Genomic DNA, 19,532 nt, shown 5'->3' with positions numbered 1-19,532 from the left:
ACTTCTCTTTAACTCTTTCAGTACTTTCTCAGCCCCTTTCCCATTACACCTGCGTCCCCGCTCCTGACCCGCGGTGTACACACCCCCGATCACACGGGGGAGCGGGGACCCGGGCAGTGAGGACCAGGGACGCGGACACTCACCCGCTCCCTGCGGGCGAGGAGAATAGTCGAAGCGGGCCCGCCAGCGCACCCGTCCCCTCCTGCCCAGCCGGCCGGGGCCCCAGCTCGGTCAGGTCCACACACACCCCGGCAGGAAGCGGGCGCAGGCAGTGGGAAACCGGCGTAACTTCAGACAGCGGGCGGGGAGCGTCCTCCTCCCGCGGACACGCAGGCAGCGCTGTCCTGGAGCCTCCATGGCGCCGCCCGCTCAGTCCTGAGGAAAACAAGCTCCGCCCCCAGGGAAGATGCTGGCTGCTGACGCGGACTGCGCATGCGCACCGCCACCTAAGACACGCTGGCTTCGCGCGCCCCCTGCAGGTCCTCGAGGGCGGTGCAGTATGCTCAGAACTCACTGTAGAACACATGACCCCTCCCAGCCAGGATGCTAAATCACTGGAAATCTCAGTGCCCTGGCCTCTATGTTGATGGCACTGGCGATGCGCTCATCCAGCCATGCCTGCTCTCTTGCCTGGCACATGCCTCAATCTTTGGAATCCCGCCTGAATCAGATTCTGTTCTGGAGGAAGGACAGGTGCAGAAGAATCTCAAAATTCTAGACTTAGAAGATGATCAGGAACCCAAACTCAACTCTGTCAATTCCCTGGGGTCCCCTGAGGAGTGTGGTTTTCTCAGAACCATCTGCCCTGTGTCAGGAGCAGACCAAGCCTCAGGTAGCTTAGAGAGGCTATCATGCAGCACATGCTTTGGACGGTTCTCAGTTCTGACCTGCATGATCTTGAGACCCTTTTGTAACTCCTAACACTGTTTTCTCATACCTACAGTGACGGTTATTGACGACTGAGTTAATCCTCTTACAATGCTGAGGTGCTATTGTTCCTTGGAAAACAATATTTTGAAGGGATCAACTGTTTATCACTTCCCCCTAATTAAGTATGTTTTTAAAATTAGAAATGTTTCAGGGGGCACTCATGTCCTCCTCTTGCACCAGTTCCTGGTGTTGGCAGTTTCTGCTCTGAGCTCCAGATCCTGATCCAGCCGGTGGTCAATGGTGATGCCAGTGTGTGCATGCTCTTCCTTGTGCACCGGTGTGGAAAGGAGACAGCCCTTCCCCTACATGAGGCTGCAACATTCTGACACTCAAAGCAGGCACAATGAAGAATCAGCTAGAGCCCCCGGTACCAGCTGTCCCAAGTAGAAACATCACCTTCACCACAGTGTTCCTGTGCTCCTATCAGGCCTTCACTACTCCCAGCAGGCCATGCATGAGCAGTGTGACAGGTGACTGCCTGTCCCAGCACAGCATGGTGGTGATGATCCCACCTTATCTGTTTGTCTTTGGAGTGTCCCCACACCTCTCTGAGCTTCACTTTGCTCTTCTCACAGGCAGGGTTGTACAGGCATGAACCTCACAGTGTTATGATAGGTAGTCATGGTAGCTGCTCACCCAGTGGCAAGCTCTGCCGAGAAAGCTCCTGGGAGTGCTGTGTGTCTTCACACTTGTCCTTCACTCTCCCCAATGAAAACACTCTTGGCCTTATCCTTCCCTGGCCTGTGGCCTTTCTGTGTTTGCAAAAGAACATGGAAACAATCTGTTTGCAAAGAGGTTTTGAGGTTCTGTCCATCTGGTCCAGGAAATGCTGACTCTGCTAGATGTGCTGTTGGGTGGGCTCTCATGGGAGAGGCTTGGGCAGGACTTCCCTTGGCAATAAGCTGCCCCACCCAGGCCTTTCCATGATCCAGACTCCTGGGACCAGAGTGCAAATCCCCAGCTCCCCACTTGTCAACAATGTGACCTGGGCAACTTTCTCAAACCCAAGCTTTGTCCACCCAAGGTCATCAGAGATGGGGGATAACAGGATGTCCTGCACAGAATGTCTGTGCAGATTAAGTGAGGTAGAACAGACAGAACAGTGGTGGGGCCTGGCCCATTGGTTGGCAGAAGGGAGCTCACCATGTGCAGCAATTTCCGCGGGTCACCCAGTAATCTGCCCAGAGGCTTAGCCACTCCATCACTATCATGTGTCTGAAGTCCACTTAACCACATGGGAGAGAAACAAACACATATTCTGAGTGTAGCTGCCACAGGGAAAAGTGTATCTGAGCGGGGAGTAATACCAGAGGGTGATCAGGATGGTGGAAGATGCCCCCTGAGGTTGAGCAGAGTGGAGCTGCCCTCCAGAGCCTGGGGTTAGTGAGGATGGGCTTGCAGAAATGCCTCTCTCCTTTAACCATCAATGCTAGGTCCTGCGGGTACTGAGTCCCACAATCGGTGTGCTGCTAGTGCCCTCAGCACAGAGAAAACCCCAGGGGTTCCCACAAGGCTTCTGCCATGTCCTCTGCTTCCTGAACTCCCATTCTGGTGACCCCACCTGGGATGCAGAGATGAGGTGAGGCAGGGGCTTGCGCTGTCAACACCACTGCTCTACCCTGGGAATCTGACACACAGTAGGTTCTCGGTAAGTCATTGTTGAATGAACAGTAATACTGGGCCAAGTTTCTGTGGGTGTCTGTGCCCCCAGGTCAGGGACCCCTCAGGGCCCACCTCACAAGTGACATGAAAATAATAATGCCACCAGGAGCAATAACAGTTCCTCAGAATAAGTGGGCTTTTCCAAGCACTCCCCACCTGTTGCAAAGGCCTCCCAGCAGGGAAGGGGGCTGTCAGTGGCAACACTGCACTCTCCACTGTAACAAGGAGAAAGCCAAGGGCCACAGAGAGGAGTGCCTTTCCAGTGTCACTGCTCACTTTCCCACCTTTTGGGATACTGGGAGGCTTTTCTACTACATTCTGGCTCTGAAGCCCCAATACTGTTTGGACATGCCTCCCTCCCTGGAGCAGGGAACCACTAAGTGACCTGTCACTTGTCACCAAGCAGACAGGCTCATTTCAGCTCATTGTGCCACCTGCAGGTTGTACTAGTAGCAGGATCCTCTGGGAGACATCACACTCTCCCAACCTGAAAACAGGTGAACAGCTCACAGGTTTCCTGGAGAGGATGGTCACATGGCCTTGATCTGGCCAATCAGCATTTTCCATCCTCCCTGGCCACTGTGATTGGCTCAGGGCTGGGCACCAGCCTAATCAGGCTCCACGGAGGTCAGGCCTAGTTACTGGAATCCTGGGAGCAGAGAAGTTCTATTTCAGTTGGGAGTTGAGGGGTGATGATGTCAGCCTGTGGCAGTTGGTGACTATCTTGCTCTCATAAAGGCAGAGCCATGTGAAGATGACACCAGTGGCAGAGCCCAGAGGTGGGGAAGGATGACTTCTGCTGATGTCACTGAGCACCAGGTACAGCCCTGCCTGAAGCTATCTCCCTGTGGATGTCTCAGTTAGGTAAGTCATTCTCTCCTGCCCTGTTTGCTTCTTTAAGCCACTTTGGTTTTCTGTCACTGGTTTTAAGAAAAAGTTTGACTATTCCTTCAAGCTGGCTAAATGGAGACCCTGGAACTGCAACAGTGTGGTGACAGGCAACAATGTGGCTAATAGACTCCAGAGGCCTCTGTTCAAACAGGGGATTGTAAATGACAAGGGAGAGTACACATGGCCTCAGTGAACAGATTTGCTAGTGGTAGCTCGCAGTTCCTGGATATTAGAGTGCATGCACTCAGCCAAGTCTCAGCTCCGCTCTCACACCTGCTAACTCATACATCTCCTCTCCCACCTGCCCGGCCTAGGGGGGCTGGACACCCCCGGGCACTTGAAACAGCCCAGGGCTTTGTGTTGTAATTTACACAGGCTGCCCCCACTTCTGAGGGTGAGGGTGACTGGGTTCCAGTTTACAGAGAAAACAGACTAGACGGTCTCACTGGTGAGCTGTGGGGGTGGGACCCCAATCTACCATCTGACCTATGACTTCAGAGTGGACAGCCTCCCCACCCTCAGCCAGGATGCTTGCTAAGCCTATGGGCTCAGGAGTCCTGCTCCCTCCAGCACCCCTCCTGGAGGTGAGAGTGGGGGGTGGCTCTTCCCTATACAACATTCACCACTGCAGGGGCACACGTGTGACCTCACAGTCTGTCATCCCTTCCTTATGACCTGGACCTCCTTGGCAGGGCATGAGAGGTGCCTTGATGTGTGAGAACTGCAGTTCATGGGTGCATACGTGGGCAGGTGCACCATGACTGAGAGGACAGCACCCCAATTTAAGCCCCCTCCATGCTCAGATGATTACATCCTGGAATTGAGGGGTTCCCAGGGGTCAGGTGGCCAATTCTGGCCTTCGGGGCAAATTCTTATCACCCAGGGGGCTAATTTTTAAATTAAATTACACATTTACAATTCAATAGTCAAGCCCCTTTCTCAGCAGCCTTGTAGCCTCTCAGCTTTTACCCCTCGCTGTGACCATGTTCTTAGCTTCAAATTGAGTGCCATTATGGACATGAACATGTCCCTGTCATGTGTCACCTTCAGAGTAAGGGGCCACCCAAAACTCCCCTCCCTTCCCCTTGTCGATACCTCCACACAGGGAGTAGGGCTCTTTCGATGCAGTTGTGCAAATGTGTGAGCTAAGGGTTTAGAATGACCAGGCTAAGAGGGGTCTGCCCCACATAGCAGGGCAGGTGGGCTGGCAGGGGGTGATGGTTCACTTGTAAAACTCAGCTGGTGTCAGGCAGCGACAACAGACTGGCAGCCAAGGGCTCAGCTGGTGCAGAGTAAGCGGATTAAATGTGTTCACCCAGACCCCTCGGGGATGGCAGCCCTAGAGTAAGACTACAAGTGGGGAAGGTGGAGGGTCCCCAGTGCCTGGACCTCCACCTTCTAAAAATCAGGACTGAGATGTGGCTTTGAAATCAGAACACTGGGGTTCAAAGCTTCCCCCACCACTTGGTCAATAATTCAAAGCAAATGAGCCTCAGTTTTCTCATGTGTAAAATCGGAACATTGAAGCCTCTCCCTCTGAGGGTGTGGAGGGAAGTAAATGCGGTGACAGCAGAGCACAGGAGCTGTCTGGGCTGAGCCTGCACACAGGCAGGCCGTTGTTGCTGCCATGACCACCGTCTTCCAGGGCAGGGTCTGCACACTCTCCCTGTGAAGGTCCAGACAGTAAACATTCTAGGCTTTGAGGGACCTACAGTCCCTGTCACAACTACCACCCTCTGCTGTTGGAGGGCAAAGGCAGCTCCTGCAGTAGGTAATCCAGGCTCGCACCCCCGCTTCCTGGGATAAATATTCCTGAGATACAATTGTCACATAACATTGTTGGCTTTAGGTGTGCAGCATAATGACTTGTTACATGTGCATATTGTGAAATGATCACTGCATTAAGTTTACTTGACGTCTGTCATCACCCATAGTCACACACTATTTTCCTTGTGATCAGAAATTTTAAGAGGTACTCTCTTAACAACTATCAAATGCACAGCGCAGTGTTGTTAACTACAGTCACCTTGCAGTACATTATGTCCCCAGGACTTGTTTATCTTCTAACTGGAAGTTTGTACATTTTGATTATCTTCCCGAATTTCAATCACCCCCTGACTCACCTCTGGCAACCACCAACCTGATCTCTGTTTCTATGGGTTTCGGTTTATTTTGTAGATTCCACATATAAATGAGATCATAGGTATTTGTCTTTCTCTGTCTTATTTATTTCACTTAGCATAATACCCTGAAGGTCCATCCAAGTTGTCACAAATGGCAGGATTTCATTTTTTTAATGTCTGAATAAGATTCCATTATATATACATATATATGCGTCACGTTTTCTGTATCCATTCATCTGTTGATGGACACAGGTTGTTTACATATCTTGGTTATTGTAAATAATGATACAGTGAAAGTGAGGGTGCAGTTGTCTCATTGACATAGTGTTTTCATTTCCTTTGGATATATTCCCAGCAGTGGACTTGCTGGATCATACGGAAGTTCTAATTTTAAATTTTGGGGGAGTCTTCTTACTCTTTTCCAGAGTGATGGCACCAATTTACATTCCCACCAACATTGCAGAAGTTTCCCTTTTCTTCACACCACCACCATCACTTGTTATCTCTTGTATTTTGATGACACCCACCCTGACAGGTGTGAGGGGATATCTCATTGTGGTTTTGATTTGCATTTCCCTGATGGTGAGTGATGTTGAGCACCTTTTCATGTACCTGTTAGACATCTGTGTGCCTTCTTTGGAAAAATGTCTATTCAGTTCCTCTGCCCACTTTTTAAATCAGATTGCTTGTTTTTTTGCTGTTGAATTGTAAGAGTTATTATATGTTTTGGGTGTTAACCCCTTATCAGATACATAGTATGAAATTACTTTCTCCCCTTCTGTCTGTTACCCTAACCTCTGCTTTCTGGATGACAGGGGTCCAGGCACTTGGGAATCTCTGCTTCTCACATGTTTCCAATGGTGGGTGGGTGAGGGCTGTGTTGTGATAAAACTGTGCACAACCGTGGGTCACTACCCCTTCTTTTAGAAGGTGGGCTCTGAAGAGTGCAGTGTGGGCAGGGATGTTTCCCTGAAGTCATCATTTGGATGGTCATGTGCCCTGGAACTCACATTTCTAGCCCGGATATGATGGGGGAATTTGCAAAGGGAGGACCTTGCAGCTAAGAGACTGACCAGGTGTTTTTGTGTCTTGTTGGAAGCACCTGGAAAAAAAGTTGTGTGGAACAGGGACTCCTCCAGGTCACAAGGCTCAGTTCAGGCTTCTGGGATGCAGAGGCCTGCTCTGAGCCACTCACTGAGGAGGGAAGGGCCTCAGGCAGGAGGGAGGGGTTGCTAGATTTCACTTGCCCTGTTTGTCAAGTATCAGCTCTGGTGATGTGTGGCACATGGGCTTAGCTTTGGGCATGTAAGAGGAGAGGTTCCTGGGGAAGGGCTGGCTTTTTCCTCTGATTGAGGTCCTACTGTGTGCCAAGCACAGCAGTCCTCTGAGTCAGAGCTGGAAAGCCAGGCACAGAGAGGTCAGGGAGTTTCCAGGTCACACAACATTAGGGGCATCATTAGGGTCTGATGCAGACCTGACGCCCAGCCTACATTCTCTCTCTTTTCCCAGGACCATCATGATCCCACATGTCAGCATCACCCAGAGAGGCCCAGGTATGGGCACTGGGACCTTTCCTGCCTAACATGCCAGGGGCCTTAAGAGGGAGGACAAGACACTTCCTGAGTCCATGATGCCCAGAAGCTGCTCTCAGCGAGAGGCCCAGCACACACACTTGGATGAATGCTAGCTCTGTCCTGAGTCACTCTGTCCTCCCTGCCTCAGTCCTTCTGCCCACATGGGGCTGGAAACAGCAGCCACTTCACAAAGGTCTAAGGAAACTCCAGGATCCTGGAAGCAGCGCCCTCACACAGGGAGCACGGTGGGGTCAGCCTCCATTGTCTCCTTAACTTTTCCTCACCTCTTTGCTGGATGAGGAGTCCTAGCGGGGCCCTGGCTTGTCCCAATTCTCACCCCAGATCAGGGTCCAGCAGGGGGTGGTTTCCAGGCTGGACTCTGTCCTCTGCCCCTTCTGGGCACCCTCATTCCCTACACCTTGGCTGCCTGGACACTGTCTTCCAGGGGCCACTCTGTGCCTCCCACACCTACCTAGCATCCACCCGCCCTGGGTTACTTCATCGCCCTCTGGCCCGTGGACACACACCTACTCCGTGTTGAGTGGAAATGAGGTGACAGACATGCTGGGCCTCCTGGACAGTCTGGGGGAGCCCGATATCCCCATCCTGCCCACCGCCCCAAGAGCCAAAGTTGGGGAGAGGGTGTGCCTCCATTCATACTCTGATTTGCTCAGATTCTCAGCACCTACTTTGCTGGGTGGATATGGGGGCAGAGGGATGATGTAAAAGCAGGAGACCTGGACAGCAGAGCATGAGAAGGGGGCTAGCCCAGGCTGGTCTCATAACCCCCTTAGCCTTGGCTTTCTCATCTTTAAAGTGGGACAGACTATTGTGAGGTGAGCAGGATCCTGACCCATAGACAGGCACTGTCCTACACGCATAAGAGATCACTGACTCCTCATGAAAATCTGTGGGGCAGGGACAGGCGTTATCAACCATTTCTGCAGAAGAAGTAACTGAGGCACAGAGAGAACAGGGGAGGTGACCACCCCAGATTACAGAGCCCAGGCCATCTGGTTCCAGTGTCCAGGCTCATGGTCAGTGCCCACTCTGGGTTTCCTTCCTCCCTTCACCCTCCACTAGGACCCATGGCTGCAGCCTCATCTCAGTGTGATTGTTCATGGGGAGCAGGATGGGGGCACTGAGGGCCCGTTTCTCTGAGCACTGCTTTCCCAGAAGGCTCAAGGGGTTGACTGTATTCACTATTGGACACCCAGGCCTGGGCCCAGGCCAGCCACACTGCAAGGCCTGAATCAATGATTGTTGAGTGAATACCTGGACTTCTGCATATACCTGCATGTTGCTCCCATTTCCTCATCTCCACAGCTGGCTACGCGGCCAACACCTTATGTCATCAGGCCTCTGCCAGGGACAGTCAAGGGGACCAGAGCTGCTCATCTGGGGACAGGGAGCCTCAGGGGCCCTGTGTCTGTCCCAAGCATCTCCTGGGCCAATTCACAGGAAGCCCAGCCAGCTTCCAGGAACAGCAATCAGGTCCCAATCCCAGGGGTGTAGAGTAGGTATTGAGGGGTGTTTCCTGAGACTGACTTTGTGTATGAAGGGGTCCTGGGGGTCAGGCTGCTTTCAACCTCCATTCCAGGCCCACACCCCTGCTGGCAGCATGGAGCTAGTCATAAAGGACACAGGCTGTGGGGTCAAGACTATAGCAGGGCTCTGCTCCCTCTCTGTGGCATAGTGTCCTCATTTGTAACAGAGAACTAGTAACAGGGCAATGGGAGGGCTCACTGAGACCCTCCTCTGTGGCTTTGGTTGGACACTGCCCTCTCTCTGCTCAGTGCCCTTCTCTGTAATAGAGAACTAGTAACATTTTTCTTAGCCCCTTTTGGCCCCATTTTTCTGAGTCTCTTTCCACATTGAGCCCAGGGCTTTCACAGAGATCACAGACTTGGGAGGTAATCAGAGTGTGGTCTCAGCCCTAGTGGTCCCAACTGAGGCCAGAGGAACTTCAGGAGGGGTGGGAATCCAGAAGTGCTTCATGGAGGAGGTGAGATCTGAGCTGTGTCCCCAAGGATGAGCTGTCATCCATCTGAGGCCTGGCACTGAGCAGGACCCATGTACATGGTGAATGAGGGTGTGAATGAATGAATGGGCACCCCTCTAACAGAGAGTGAGGGGGGAAGTCCCCCAGGCCAAAGCAGGAAACACAGGGCACCCTGGGGGAACAGAGGGCGGGGCTGCAGTGTGATGCCTGCCTCACCCTTTATGGGTGTCTTGCCCCCACTTTAGCCTGTGTTCTGGTGGATTGGGAGCCCTTGCCTCTCCTCTGCTCCAGGATCCTGCTCTTCATTCCCAGCAACACCCACCTGTGTCAACTCAGTGTCCCCAAGTGGACCTGGACCTGTCTTGTGGGAGATTGTGAAGAGGGATTTGGTGTGCAGCCCGACTGATGTGGGAGGGAGAGGATAATAGGGACCTCCAGAGGGGATCATGGGCTGGGGGAAATCAGAGGGGTGGGGAAGGCAGAGACTCAGGGCTGAAGGATCCTGCTAGTGGTGGCTCCTTCTCAAGGGGCTTCACAGGGAGGAAGCATTCATGGGGTAAATGCAGAGCTCAGTTTGGGGCTCGCTGACATGGAACATCTCATCACAGAGACGTCCAGAGAAGCTGGATATGGGGAACAAAGGTGCCACTGATGTCAGTGTCAGAGGCTGAGACCCAGATGAGGTGGGGCGGTGGTGCAGGGTAAGGGGCTTGAGGATGTCAAGATGTTAATTCATTGGGGTCCTCAGGGTGGGGACCTTCATGTTCATTTCACATGGTGCCTGACAGAGCTAGACTTAGGGAGCTCACTGAGTAGACACGTGCTGACAACCTAGAGTCTCCTGTTTCCACATAAAGTCCCTGGTGTGAAACCAGCTGGCACTCTTTAGAGTCATACACCCTCACACCTGGGCTCTCTGTGTGCCTAGAGCCCAGTGACACCTTACCTCCCACTCCCCACTGCAGGACCCTTTGCACACATGCATTTCCACAAGCTATAAAACATCTTCTCTTGCTGTGTGTTTACCCTATGAAAACTCATTGCCCTAGGAAGAGAGGCCCCACATCCTGCCCTTATTAAAGTGGTAAAGACTGTTGTTCAGAGAAGCCCCTGTCAGATCTCACAACCAACCAGGTACCTGTGCAAGAATTGATCATGCATCCCCCTCCTCCTTGTGTGCACAGCACCCCCCCAATAACAGACCCCACAAACTCAACCTTGGCCCTCGTGTAGGCACCTCTTGCCTGTGTGGCCTGATGTTGCCTATAGCAGTGTCCCTATTAAACTTTCCTAAACCCTTCTCAGATGCTGGTAATTTTTACCAACCCAAGTAACTAGCCCGCCATTGTGCCCACAACACCTGAAACAGAATTGGCTAAATTATGCAGATTGATGATGCAGGTTAATTTGCTATAAAGGTGAAATCAATTGTTTACAAATAAAAGCAACATACATACTCACGGCAGGACTAAGAACTCACACGGATAACTAAGACCCTCCACGCGCATCCCACTGTGGCCTCAGGGCCTTTGTGCTGGCTGCTCTTTCAGCCAGGGTCTCTCTCTGCCTGCTTCTTAAACACCTCCAGGAATCTGCTCAATTTTCCTCCCTGACCTTATTTATCTCCATGGAACATATCACCTCCGGACACTGTGCATATTTTACTTAATTTTCTCTGTGTCCCCCACCAGGCTGTCTGCTGCATGAGAATGGAGACCTGCCTGCTTCACTACCTGCTGTGCCCGGTGTCTGGAACCCGCCCAACACACAGTAGGACGTCAGCGAATGTGTGACGGGTGTGTGATCACTGTAGGCCACAGACAAAAGTCTTCCCAGCAGTGATGGTAAGAGTCATTCATTCTCTACTTACTGAGCCCTACTGTGCACTGGATACTGACCTGGGTGGGAGGCATGCAGTGGATGAGACACAGTGAGCACACACAGCATGTTAGGAGGGACACGTGCTCTGGAGAGCACACAGGGCTGGGGGAAGTCAGGAGTGCAGGAGTGGAGGAGAAGAGGGCGAGGTGGAGACAGTGGTGGCAGAAGAGACAGAGAGGTGGGGCCCAGGTCTTGCAGGGCTTGATGGCTCCTGTGAGGGCTTTTCCTCAGGGCAGCGAAACCATGGCTGGGCGTGGAGCAGGGGCCCGGGTCCTGAATGCTATGCAGGAAATGGAGAAGGTGTCTGCTGGGGAGATGTGCGTGGAGGAGGCTGTCCCAGTAGACTGTGCAGGCAGGGAAGGCTCCTCTGAGGGGCTGACATCTGAGCTGAGCCCTTGTATGGACCGTGTTTCCACCTTCTGTAGACTGGATGCTTTCGTCTGCCCTGCAGGCCTATGCAGGACACACCCTGTTCTCAGTCACCTGGACTTGGCCTCCTGCCTCCCTTGTGGGCCCTCCCACCCCAGAAGGAGTCCTTCTAGATCTAACGCACTACCTCCTCCACTGGACTTGGACTCACACTGAGCCACTGTCCACCTGCCCAACTCACCCAGAGTCAAGTCCAGACACTTGGGGGAGCCCCTCCACCCTAGAGCCCATGAACTTACTCAAATGGCCAGTCCTCAGCCTGCTCACATGCCTCACCCTCCCCTCCTGCAGAAACCCTGTGACAGATCCTGTCCACAGCACCCTGCTCCTCCAATCCTGACCCCAGGCTTTCCCATGGTGTGTGACCCCGCATGGGGTGCAGTCCCCTCCTCCAGTCTGGTGAGTAGAAACTACCTTTTCTTTTTTCTTTTGTTAATATATTTATTTTTTAATTTTTATTTTATTGAGTTATAGTCAGTTTGCATTGTTGTGTCAATTTCCAGCATAGAGCAGAATTTTGTCAATTGTGTTTACTCTTTCAAGAAACCATCTCTTGGCTTGATTTTTTCAAATGTTTCTAATATCTCTATTTTATTTATTTCCTCCCTGATCTTTATTATTTCCTTCCTTCTGCTTACTTTTGTTATTTTTTGCTCTTCTTTTTCTAATTCTTTTAGGTGGTAAGTTTGATTGTTTATTGCAGTTTTTCCTCTTTTTTGAGGTAGACCTGATACTCTCGCTATAAACTTCCCTCTAAGCACTGCCTTTTCTGGATCCCATAGGTTCTGTGTGGTTGTGTTTTCATCATCATTTGTCTCACTGTGTTTTTTTATTTCTTCTTTGATTTCATCATCCACCCATTTTTTTTTAAAGCAGTATGTTGTTTAATCTCCATGCTGTCATTTATTTCTCCTTTATTTTTCTGTAGTTAGTTTCTACTTTTATGGTATTGTGTTCAGAAAAAGTTGTTTCAAATATTTTCTATCTTCTTCAAATTGTTAATGCTTCTTTTGTGCCAAAGTATATGTTCTATCCTAGAAAATGTGGTACGTGCGCTTGGGAGGAATGTATATTCTATTTTAGGGAAATATAATGTTCTGAAAATATTAACTAAGACAAATTGTTCTATTTTATCATTTAATTTCTATGTTGTCTTATTAAATTTATGTATGGAAGATCTGTCCAGTGATGTTAATGGATAGTTAAATTCTTCTACCATGACTGTATTCCGATCAAATTTTCCCTTTTTATCTGTTATGTATTTAGGTGCTCCTATGTTGGGTTCATATATGTTAATGAGTGTAATATCTTCATCTATGACTCCTTTAATCATTATAAAATGTCCTTCTTAAACTTTCTTTATAATCTTTGATTTAAAGTCTATTTTATTTGAAATCACTGTTGATATTCCTGCTTTCTTGTCATTTCCATTTTTGTGGAATATCTTTTTCAATCCTCTCACTTTCAATCTATGTGTGTCCTTCTCCCTAACGTGGGTCTCTTGTATACAGTGTATTGTAGATACTTGCTTTATTATCCACTCTGCACTCTATATCCTTTGATTAAAGCATTTAGTCCATTGACATTTATAATAATTATTGATAGATATGTGTTTATTATATTTTGAACTTTGTTTTGCAGTTGATTTTGTATTTCCTCTTTGTTCCTTTCATTTTCTTTTTGTGGTTTGATAATTTTCCTTTTTATTATCTTGGTGTCTTCTTAGTTTTGTGACTCTATTGTAACTTTTTGGCTTGTGGTTACCCTACTTTGTACATATATTAACCCATTACTATATCTGTTTGTTTTAAACAGATAGTAATATAAGCTCAAACTCATCCTACCAAGAACGAGAGAGAGAGAGAGGGAGAGAGAGAGGGAGAGAGAGAGAGAGAGAGAGAGAGAGAGAGAGAGAGAGAGAGAGAAACCTGTACATTTTCTTGTTCACCTCCCCCACCCTTAATGATTTAGATGTCCTCTTTTATGATTTCATGTTTATTCTATTGTAATTCATTTTAGCAATCACCTTTCCAATCATGGTTTTCTCCTTTTTGTAGCATCCTGCTTCTTTTCTGTTTAGAGTAAGTCTCTCAATATTTCCTTTAGCATAGGTTTAGTGTTGCTAAATTCTTTTAGTTTTTGCTTGTCTGTGAAGTTCTTTATCTCTCCTTCTATTCTAAAGGATAGCCTTGCTCGATAAAGTATCGTAGGCTGCATCATTTTTTCATTCAGGACTTTGAATATTCCTTGCCCCTCCCTTCTGGCCTGTACTGTTTGTGTAGAGAAATCAGCTGAAAATCTTATGGGGGTTCCCTTGTATCTCATTCTTTGTTTTTCTCTTGCTGCCTTTAGAATCATTTCCTATTCTCAACCCTGGTCATCCTAATTGTAATATGTCTTGGTGTGGGTTTGTTTGGGACCTCCTTGTTTGGGACGCTCTGTGCTTCCTGTACTTGGATATCTGATTCCTTCTTTAGGTTTGGGAAGTTTTCAGTCATGATTTCTTCAAATACCTTTTCAATCCCCTTTGTTCTTTCTTCTCCTTCTGGGACCCCCATTATGAGTAGGTTGGCATGCTTTATGTTATTCCATAGGTCCCTTATATTGCTTTCATTGGTTTTTATTTGTTTTCTCTCAGCTGTTCTGTTGTCCTGTCTTCTAAGTCACATATTCATTCCTCTCAATTATCTAGCCTACATTTTACAGCCTTTAGCTCACCTCTCATCTCAGCAAATAAGTTTTCCAATTTTCACTGGCTCCTCTTTAGAGTTTCAATTTCGTTTTTTGACATATTCTCTGTCTCTATAGACAATCTCTTTTAGTTTCTTCAGTACTTTGATCACTCCTTTCTTGAAATCATCTAGTAGACTATCAATGTCTATTTCATTGATTGTTCTTTCAGGGGATTTATCTTGTTCTTTTAATTGAGAGAGGTGGCTCTGCTTCATCTTGCTTATATCTCTCTGGCACTTTGGCTTATGGAGTATCAGTTATCTACTGTCGTCCTTTAGGAGTTTATTTATTTATATAAAGTGGATGCAGAAATAAAACTAAGCACAAAGAAATTAGTTTTAAAAGCAGTATAATCAATAACAGAAGAACATATTGAAACAAGTTAACAATTGAGTTGCGATGAATTTTTAAAACATTAAAGGAAGAAAAATATTTGAGAACAGAGTATAATCATAACAGAAGAACAAAACAAAGATAAAAATGAAATTGGACAAATTGAAAGATAATAATATTAGTATTTTAAAAGAAACTTTTAAAAGGGATTAAAAATGAAATATAAAAATTATTTAAGAAGTAACATTTAAAAAGTAAAAGAAAATGGAACAGAAAAAGAAGAGAGGATGTTCCCGTGGAGATTGTGTGCCCTTAATAATTTTATCAAGATGTCTTTCTTAAATAAGTGTGGTTGCCAAGTCTTACTTCTGTGCCTTTTGTCTGTTATCCCTTTGGTTACGGATGTGGCCGTTAACCTGTTTACCAGAGCCTACCCTGGCTATTGAATGGGGACTCCTATTTGTTTTGTGGTTGTCACTGCTCCTGCCCCTGCCTTGTTTCATGAACTCAGCTCATTGGTTCCAGAGACCCTCTGGTCACACCCTTGGTCTGTGCTGCTCCCAGTGCCTGTAGGTAGACATGTCACATCTCCTCCCAATGCTGCATCTTGGTGCTGCTCTCCTGCATGTTAGGTGGGCAGGGTGTGCCCCTTCCCAATGCCGTGTCCAGGTGCAGCAGTCCTGCACAGTAGTTGGGTTGGTTGCTCCCCTGTTCAGTGCTACTCCCCACTCCACATCTGTTCCACACTCTGTAGGTGGGCTTGAGGCAAATGTCCACACCAGCCCTAGTCCCTGCTCTTTGCCAGAACTCTGCTCCTTGTTCATTTGTCTTAGAGGTGCGAGTTCATAGAGGCACCAGGACAGAACATTCCTATATGTCTGGGGATGTAAGCAAGTCTGAGTCCCACCTATGAGGCTGCAGAACTGCCAGGTACATATTCAGGTTTCAACCCTGCCTCTGCCTGGGTGGGTATGATGACTGTGGCTGAGCCTCATCTCTCTTCTTCTGAGAAATCACCAGTTATGTTGCCGTGGGTCAGCAGAGACAAAGGCAAAACTCCCCTTCCCCCAGGCAAGCCAGCAATGTTGCTTTGCTTTATTTTTTCTTATTTTATCGGGGTCCCAGGCTGTTCTGATCTGTATACAATCCAAGCAGTTGTCCACAGCACACTGTAGTCCCCCAGGGTTACCACTGTACATTCAACCAGAGTCTGCCTGGATCCAGCAGCCTGTCCCTTCCCATCCCTGATTCACTTCTAGGTTTGGGGGTTGTTGACACACTTTGTGCCCATGTAACTTAATTCTGTCAGTCAAGGCGGTTCTGTACACTTCTGAGCCTCAGAGGTTCCCTGTCCATCCTGCTGACCTCTCCGTTGGGAAGGGGGAGACCCAGTCAACCAGCACTATCCCTCCTTTGCTGCTCCCTCTTCAAAGGACCAAACCCAAGCCATTTTGCATTTTCGTCCTTCTTTTTTCCGTTTCTCCTACCAGATTGGTGGCACATTTTGTCTTTTGAAGATGGCAATGTTTTATCAAAGTTCAGCAGATGTTCTGAGTGGGTGGGTGTGTCTGTGAATGTCAGTCTTGGTGTATTTATTGGAGAGGATAAGATACAAGTATCCTTCTACTCCACTAACTTGGCCTTTCTCCAAGAATATGCACTCAATAATTTTGTCATAAGGTTGTTTTTAATTATGGGTGGTTGCCAAGTCTTCCTTCCATGCCTTTTGCCTGTTATCCCCTTTGTTGGTGGTGTGGCTAGTGTTCTGGTGGCCTGAGTCTGCCCTGGATATTGAGCAGGAGCTCCTTTTTTCCTGTGGTTGTCACACTCCTGCCCATATCCTGCTGTGAAAACTCCACTTGCTGGTTCCAGAGGCCCTCCAGTCGTGCTCCTGGTCTGTGTCCCAGCATCAGTAAGTGTGTGGTCTGCACCCCCACCAGATGCCTGGTCCCAGTACCACACTTGTGCAAGGTAGTTGGCAGGTAGCTCCCCTGCCGCATTAGGTCCATGCTTCATAGCTGGACTCAGAGAAAACAGCTGCACTAGCCCTCACCCCTGCTCTGTTCCAGAACACTGCTTCTTGTCCATTTGTCTTAGAAGAGCCAATTCAGAGAGGCATCGGTGTGTAATGGTCCCCTCTGCTTGGGACTGTAAACAAATCTCAGTGCCACCTATGAGGTTGTGGAGCCCCTAGGTAGGGATTCGGGTTTTGACCCCTCCTTCACCTGGGAACCATGAACCAGAAAATATGGTGGCTATGGCTGAGCCTTGACTCTCTTCTCCCAAGAAGTCTCCAATAATGGCACTGTGGGTCTGTGGACACAAAGGCTACGGATCCCCTTCCCCCCAGGGCAGACCAGCAGTGTTGCTTTGCCTTTTTTTTTTTTTTTTGGATTTTATGGGGGACCCAGGCTGTTCTAATCTGTATACTCTCCCAGCCATGGCACACAGAACATTGCAGTCCCCCAAGGTTTCCTCTGTACAGTCAGCCCGAGTCCTCTGCTCGACTCAGACAGCCTGTCCCATCCCACCTCTGCTGGTTCACGTCTAGGGCTGGGGATCGTTGGGGCTCTTTGTGCCCAATTAACTTAGTTCTGTCAGTCAAAGGCTATTCTGTACAGATCCGAGCAGCAGATGTTCCCTCTCCATCTTGCTGAACTCGCCATTGGAGTTGGGTAGACCCAGTGTATTAATGCTATTACTCCTTTGCAGCTCTCTCCTCATTGGAATGGTCCTGAACTATTTTCCTTTTTCTTCTTTTCTCCTTTTCTCCTACCAGATTTGTGAAAATTTTATCTTTTGAAGAAGGCAATATTCTGTCAAAGTTCAGCAGGTGTTCTGGGTGGTGGGTGTGTCTGTGGATGTCACTTTTGGTGAATTTGTGGGAGAGGGGTGAGCTCTGAGCATCTTTTTTACTCCACCATCTTTCCCCCTTCTTCACTTTTTCTTTTGATTGGAACACTTAGTCCATTGACATTTATAGTAGTTATTTTATAGATGTGGTTTTATTGCCATTTTGAAATTTGTTTTCCAGTTGATTTGGTATTTCTTATTTGTTTCTTTCTTTTATTTTTTTTTTTATTTTTGTCATTTGATAAATATCTTTTCTATAAGTTTGGTTTCTTTTTGGGTTTTATGACTCTTTATATACTTCTGATTTGTGGTTATCTTGTCTTTCAAGTATGGTAACACCTTACTTCATCTGTTTGGTTTTAGTTGATAGTCATGTTGGCCCAAGTGCATTCTAAAAAGAAAGAAGACAAAAAGAAAGAAGAAAAAAAAAAGAAAGGGAACAAAATCTATATTCTCTTGCTCTCCTCTTTCACCTTTTATGATTTTGCTATTCTCTCTTTCTCTCTTTCTTTCTTGCTTTCTTTATTGACTTGCTGACTTATTTATATCTTCATGTATTCCCTTGCAATTCACTGTATTTATTGCATTTCCAATTATGGTTTCCTAATTTCTATAGTTTCCTGTTTATGTTTTATTTAGATTAGAACTTTCAATTTTTTTTTTTTTAGCATAGATTTAGTACTGCTGAATTCTTTTAGTTTTGCTTGTCTGTGAAATTCTTTCTCTCTCTTTCTGTTCTAAAGGAGAGTCTTTCTAAATAGAATATCCTAGTTTGTAGCCTTTTCTCATTCAGGACTTTGAATATAACTTGCCACTCCCTTCTGGCCAGAAGTTTTTATGTAGAGAAATCTGCTGAATGCTTATGGGGCTCCCTTGTAACTAACATTTTGTTTTTCTCTCACTGCCTTTAGAATATTTTCTTTATCTTTAATTTTAACCATTTTAATTATAATATGTCTTGGTGTAGGTCTGTTTGGTTTCTTCTTGTTTGAGACCCTCTGTGCCTCCTGTACTTGGATAATTCTTTCCTTCTTAAGGTTTGGAAAGTTTTCAGTCATGATTTCTTTAACTATCTTTTCAATCCCCTTTTCTCTTTCTTCTCCTTCTGGGACCCACTATTATGCATATGCTGGCACACTGTATATTATCTTGCTTTAATTGGTTTTTATTGGCTTTTCTGTCTGCTGTATTGGGTTATTTCTTTTATCTTGTATCCTAAGTCATTTATTCATTCCTCTGCGTTATCTAGTCTGCTTTTGATTGCCTGTAGTTGAATTTTCTATTTTTAACTAGCTCTTCTTTATAGTTTAAATTTTCTTTTCAAAGTTTTCTGTCTCTATTGATAGTCTCTTTTAGTTCTTTCAGTGTGTTGTTCATTCCCTTTTTGAAGTCTAGTAGATTATCAGTCTATTTTACTGATTGTTCTTTCAGGGGATTTCTCTTGTTCTTTTAATTGAAAGTGGTTCCTCAGCTTCTTTATTTACTTATATTTCTCTGGCTCTATGTATTTCTTCTAGACCCGTTTCTGAGCTGTGGTGCGTAGTAGGCAGTGTGGGAGCACTTCAGTTGTGAAGAAAAATAGGCAGATGTCCACTGGGGAGTTCCCTCTGTGGTGTTGTCTGTCACCTGTTATGCAGACTTACAAAGTACTATTTGTTGATGTTGACTTTATCCCTGCCTTAGCTATGGGAATGTCAGCCACCTACTCTGGTGCCCCTCAGGTTCTGAGCCCCAGGAAACATCAGTGCAGATCCAGCAGTGTCAGTCCCTTGGACCTGCCTTAGCAAGTGTGTATTCACACACATGAATTTGTGGTCCACTACAGGTTCAGCTCAAACCCCAATTCCGCATCCACATATGGAACCATACACCACCGTGTTGTAAATACCCTCACTGGCCACCCTTCTTGAGTCAGAACTCCACTCACTGCCTGTAAGTCCCAGAGGTGTGGATCCACAAAGTGACCAGAGAGAGCAAATCCACCCTCTCTGCCTGGGGCTGTAAACAAATCTCAGTCCCGCCTGTGAAGTTGCAATGGCACAGGATATGGATTCAACATTCAGCTCTGCCTTTGTGCAGCACTGTTGGCTATGACCAAGCCCCATTTCTCTTCTCATGAGA

At 47.4% G+C, this 19,532-nt stretch overlaps 2 long non-coding RNA genes across 2 annotated transcripts in view; one reads left to right on the top strand and one right to left on the bottom strand.

Annotated features, from left to right (window-relative positions):
• LOC141576184 (uncharacterized) overlaps positions 1-555 on the bottom strand; it is a 41,880-nt gene extending 41,325 nt beyond the window's left edge. The window contains exon 1 of the long non-coding RNA XR_012504439.1: positions 144-555. This is a non-coding gene — a long non-coding RNA (uncharacterized LOC141576184). The remainder of the gene's footprint in view (positions 1-143) is intronic.
• A 2,312-nt stretch (positions 556-2,867) lies between these two features.
• LOC141576124 (uncharacterized) lies at positions 2,868-12,095 on the top strand. Its single transcript, XR_012504362.1, has 3 exons — positions 2,868-3,456; positions 10,874-11,026; positions 11,784-12,095. It is a non-coding gene; the product is annotated as an uncharacterized LOC141576124 (long non-coding RNA).
• The last annotated feature ends 7,437 nt before the right edge of the window (positions 12,096-19,532 follow it).

This window comes from Camelus bactrianus, chromosome 36 (genome assembly GCF_048773025.1).
Source record: "Camelus bactrianus isolate YW-2024 breed Bactrian camel chromosome 36, ASM4877302v1, whole genome shotgun sequence".
In the NCBI taxonomy this organism is placed as follows: Eukaryota; Metazoa; Chordata; class Mammalia; order Artiodactyla; family Camelidae; genus Camelus; species Camelus bactrianus.
The sequence above is the reverse complement of the archived record's forward strand: the minus strand, read 5'-3'. Positions and strand labels throughout refer to the sequence as shown.